This window comes from Bos mutus, chromosome 11 (genome assembly GCF_027580195.1).
Source record: "Bos mutus isolate GX-2022 chromosome 11, NWIPB_WYAK_1.1, whole genome shotgun sequence".
NCBI lineage: Eukaryota > Metazoa > Chordata > Mammalia > Artiodactyla > Bovidae > Bos > Bos mutus.
The window spans coordinates 80,185,450-80,191,331 of NC_091627.1; positions in this window are offsets into that span (position 1 = coordinate 80,185,450).

Sequence of the window (5,882 nt, forward strand, 5' to 3'; positions counted from 1 at the left end):
AGAATTTAAGCAGAATTTCATAATCAAGCAAATATGAAGGAGATGAGCACGGGAGTCAAGTCACAGGTTATATTATCAATAAGCACGCAGGATGTAGTTGTAAGAAAACTCTCATGAAATATTCATGGTGAAAGGGACATACCAGACTTGAATGCTATTAGTTTAAAAGGCTTCATAATAAGGCCCACAATTACTGTCCTTTAAGAAAAGCCTTATGTTTCTTGGAAAATAACAGGCCTCAGCAGTTAGATGACAGGCAGGTATCTTATCAGGACCAGGCCATAGAAAAATTGAAGATCAGGGTTGAGAAATTTAGGTTCTAAGACAAGTGGTAATGGTGATAGGAGAGGAAGTCAGAGACTAGCCAGAGGAGATCAGTGGCAGAAATGACTAGAAACTGAACCAGTGAAAGACCAAACTAGAGCTTCTTTTTTTATTTTGTAGTTTTTAGTTTTATTTATTTATTTTTGGCCACCCTGGGTCTTCATTGCTACATATGTGCGTGCTAAGTCACTTCAGTTGGGTCCGACTCTTTACGACCCTATGGACTGTAGCCTACCAGGCTCCTCTGTCCATGGGGATTCTCCAGACAAGAATACTGGAGTGGATTTGCCATTTCCTCCTGTAGGGGATCTTCCTGACCCAGAGATTGAACCGGACATCCCTTCCATCTCCTGCATTAGCAGGCGGGCTCTTTACCACTAGCGCCGCCCGGGAGGCCCCTCTAGTTGTGGCGAGTGGGGGCTGTTCTCTGGAGCATGGGCTCTAGGCGCTCAGTTGTTGCCATGCGTGGGCTCAGTAGTTATGGCTCAAGGGTTGAGTTGCCCCATGGCGTGTAGAATCCTCCTGGACCAGGGATCAAACCTGTTTCCCCTGCATTGGCAGGCAGATTCTTAGCCATGAACCACCTGGGAAGTCCTAGGGCTTCTTATATTCTCCCAGCCTGGGACCTGAAATTGTCTCAAAGCACGAGAGTGGGTTCAAACCCTAGACAAGGGATAAGGAAAGTACAAGGCTGCAGAAGGGTTGGGAAAGCAACTATAGGAAGTTCCTTCATAGTGAGAGAGAGTTTCCAAAGTCTCCATGGTTGTTTTTGGTTTTGTTTTTAATTTTATTAGGGCAATTTTCAGTCACACATGAAAATAGACAATGATATTAAATAATGAACCCCATGTACCTACCACATAGCTTATACAATTCTCAACATTTGGACTATATTGCTTCAACCATCCTTACCCTCAGTTTTCTTAAGGTTTGGTTTTTAGCCCTCTGATTTTTATACCATCTTCCTTGGAAATTTGTTTCATGCTCTCATGACTCCCACTACTGCCTCAGTGAATCTGAGCTCCAAGTGTGAAACACCAGCCCCATCCTTTAATAAACCAATTTAGTTGGTGTATGTTTCTTTCCAGTCCCAGAGATTAATCTTGGTTATTCTAAACTATCCTTGATGATTTCATTCCCCCTAGAGTGATTGGTTTAGGAATGTGCATGTGATGCAAATTTGGCTAGCAACTCTTGAGGGGAAATAGGCAAGAAGTAGGAGGTTCTACAGACTTTTCCTTGCTGTTATAAAGGAACAGGAAAAACTACCCTCTTCATTTGTTGGAGCCAGTCTTCCTATAGTTGCATCTTAGTGATGGCACTCACTAGCTAGGTGACTCTGAACAAGTTACGTAACTTTACTGTACCTCAGTGTTCTTATCTGTGAAATAGGATGATAGAACCAACTCATGGGGTTGTTGTAAGGAACAAAGGAATTAATATATGTAAAGTGCTTAGAACAGTATCTGGCCTATCAAAAGTGCAAATTAAATTTTAGCTATGATTATTATTTTGTAAGGATGTGATGCTTGGAGCTGTGGCAGCTGTCTTATGCCCATGGAGAGGCAAGCTTGAGGAGAAAGACCAGCCCACTGTGCATGAAAGACAGAAAATGTGGAAAGAAGCTTAATCATTGATGTCAAGCTACTGAATTAAGCAAGCTTGGAATTACTCTACCCCTGAATTTCTCAATAAGGAAGATAATTTTCCTTATTAAATGAGTCTCTTTGGTTGAATTTTCTTCTATTCATAGCCCCAACCATCCTAATTGATACATATTGCCTCAAATAAGTTTCCTTTCTCCCAAAGCTTGCTCAAATTTTTTCATCAGTCAAGGCATTGCAATTTCCCCATTCAGTCTTCTTTATAATACCCCATATCTAGCCAGATTTGTCAATATTTCTTTACAACTTTTTGTTTCTCTCTATTGACAAAGTTACTGTTGGTGGCAAAACAAAAATTAGTGCGGTTAATGCCTGAAATAGCCTTCATGAGAAACGAGGGGCTCATATAAAGTAAAAGTACTGGTCATGGCCATCTCTGTCTTATTCACAGACTCTAGTCTAATGGGTACTCAATATCTATTTGTTGAATAAGTGAATGGGGGATTGGATGGATGGATGAGACATTTTCCAAGTGAAGATTTTTTAAGGAATACTTTTTCAGAGAAATCTTCCTCTGCCACATACATTTATTTGATTAACCATTCATTGAAGTTGCTCCAGGACTTCTCAGAGCCTTCTGTAAATTTCCATGCATTATGAATCAGGAAGGGACACTACTGTTCAGTGCTTCTCTAACTTAATTGACTAGACAGGCATTTGTTTTCCAGTCACCATTTTCTGGAATTCCACAGAACATAATTGGAAATGTTAAGGCAGTGCATTTTTAAAAGAGCATGATATCATTAACTAACAAATGAAATCATACCTGAATAGAAATCAACAAATTTGTATTTTTCTTAAAAATATATGGGCAGCATGCTGAAATTGGAACCCCCTCCCACTTTTATGGGACTGAGCCTACAGAGTAATACAGTAGGTGAAATTCCATAAATATCCCAAGGCCTCTGTAAGTTAACTCAGATATCCTACACTCAAATCTCAACAGAGGCCAGGAAGTAAATGAGTGAAGCAGGTGAGTATAAAAAAGCATATAGCACTAGCATGCTATTAAATGGAAGTTGGTTCTCAGTATCAGTGGTTAGGAATAACAGGTACTCAGCTAAGTTAAGTTATTTAAGTTATGTTTCCCTGGTGGCTCAGACGGTAAAGAATCTGCCTGCAAGGCAGGAGACACCTGGGTTCGATTCCTGGGTTGGGAAGATCCCCTGGAGAAGGGAATAGCAACCCACTCCAGTATTGTTGCCTGGAGAATTCCATGGACAGAGGAGCCAGCCAGGCTACTGTCCATGGGGTTGCAAAGAGTTGATCACAACTGAGCAACACTAGGATGATATTAAATGGCAGCTGGTCCTCAGTATTAGTGTCAGGGAATAACAGATACTCAGCTAAAGGGCCAGCCAATTCACCACTCTGGCTGAGTACTGAATAAAAGCCCAGTGGATGAAGCATTTCTCTTTCTTCTTTTTCCAAGAGAAACCTCACATCTGGATTTTTATGTAAATTTCCCTGGTTTTCAATATTAAAAATTGATTAAATTATGTTAAAAAAAATTGCATGGGCCAAACACACCTCTGCCAGCTTTAGACCAATCAGTCTACCAACAACATCTTTTAAGGTCCAAGCTCACAACTAGATAAATACCTATAAATTCAGATTACACAGAAGAGTGAGCAGTCACTCATGCTGAATTTCTGTGGCCTAACCTTTTCCAGGGCAAAGAATTTTTTGTAGTTTAGTTGTCTTAAAATACACCTAAAAAAGTAAAATAAAAAAAAAAAATTTGACCATTTTGTCCATAGCTAATATTCATATACATTTTATATATTCATGTAACATATGTACAGAAATAAAACTGAAATTTAATACTTTGAAACAGTTGTTACTCAGAAAAATTAAACCATCATTTGTACCTAAGTAGATTATACTGTCACTTCTAACTACTATTACAGCAAATAATTCTTACATTACTTCATTGGGTTGATTTTTTTTTTTTTTAATGGTTGAACATTAAGACAATCTTTTTAGAAAAATTCTGTTTGTCTGAATGCCATCAGTGGCTTTCTTCTCAGATTAGCAATTTTATGCTCTAGTGAAGAAATGTAAACAGATATTTTAAAAGATCATAAGTGAAAGTCGCTCAGTCATGTCTGACTCTTTGCAACCCATGGACCGGATAGTCCATGAAATTCTCCAGGCCAGAATACTGGAGTGGGTAGCCTTTCCCTTCTCCAGGGGATCTTCTCAACCCAGGGATCAAACCCAGGTCTCTTGCATTACAGGAGGGTTCTTTATCAACTGAGCCACAAGGGAAGCCCAAGAATACTGGAGTAGATAGCCTGTCCTTTCTCCAGGGGATCTTACCGACCCAGGAATCGAACCCGGGTCTCCTGTGTTGCAGGCAGATTCTTTACCAACTAGCTATCAGGGAAGCTGCTTAAAAGATCACAGTATTTGTCAAATTTACCCTGTATGGTTTAGACTGCTGTTTTGTTAAAAAAAAAGAGAAAGCTCCAGCACTTAAGAGCAGGTAATAGGAATAGAACTGTTGATCTCAAACAGTTTTTCCCAATGACAGCTTTAGGCAGTAGAGAAAACTCTAGAACAAACTATACCTTATATTTGCTTTCCTATATACTCATTCTCATTTCCCAGTGGAAACAGAGTTGGGGATACGAGTGAAGTGCCACTCTATGAGAAAACTGGGGAACACTAGGTATATGCCTACTTTTGTAATTCTAGTTTGACTTATTTGAACAATGTGTACATATCCTGAAGTCTAATATTGTAAAATTCCAGGCTAAAACACTGTTGAGGCAAACATACATGACTGCATGTTGTCAGTTAATTAAAACCCCTGATGAAGCTAAACCAAACGTGGAATGGAAGAATAGCAACTTTTAAAAACCATAAGCAACATAAAACAATACTGAGAAGTACTGATAACAAGAGCATCCTTTCTGAAAATCATGGGAATTTCTGCCAACTATATATAGACAAATGCTATAGCAAATAGATGGGGAAACAAAGGAAACAGTGACAGACTTTATATTTTGGGGCTCCAAAATCACTGCAGATAGTGACTGCAGCCATGAAATTAAAAGACGCTCGTTCCTTGGAAGAAAAGCTATGACCAATCTAGACAGCATATTAAAAAGCAGAGACATTACTTTACCAACAAAGGTCCATCTAGTCAAAGCTATGGTTTTTCCAGTAGTCATGTATGGATGTGAGAGTTGGACTATAAAGAAAGCTGAGCACCAAAGAATTGATGCTTTTGAACTGTGGCATTGGAGAAGACTCTTGAGAGTCCCTTGGACTGCAAGGAGATCCAACCAGTTCATCCTAAAGGAAACAATCCTGAATATTCATTGGAAGGACTGATGCTGAAGCTGAAACTGCAATACTTTGGCCACCTGATGCGAAGAACTGACTCATTGAAAAAAACCCTGATGCTGGGAAAGATTGAAGGCAGGAGGAGAAGGAGACGACAGAGGATGAAATAGTTGGATGGCATCACCATCGCGATGGACATGAGTTTGAGTAGGCTCCAGGAGTTGGTGATGGACAGGGAGGCCTGTCGTGCTGCAGTCCATGGGGTCACAGAGAGTCGGACACAACTGAGAGACTGAACTGAATTGAATTGATAGCTTTGCATGCATCCTATCTTCCTACAACACTGCATTAGTCCTCACTAAATTCTAACAAATCACTAATTTTCGTTTATGAATATCAGAAACTCATACCCCTCCATAACTTGGTAGGTTTCAAGCAGGCCTTAGTTTTATGTGAAAATGAATGTTCTTAGAATTGGCTGAGATAATGCTTATAAGAACCAGGGACTATACTTTCGAATATGACTTCTTGGCCTGCCTAAAACTATACAATGTGCAGAGAGATTAACTGTTGATCTCCCTCATATCTTGGAGCCCCTTG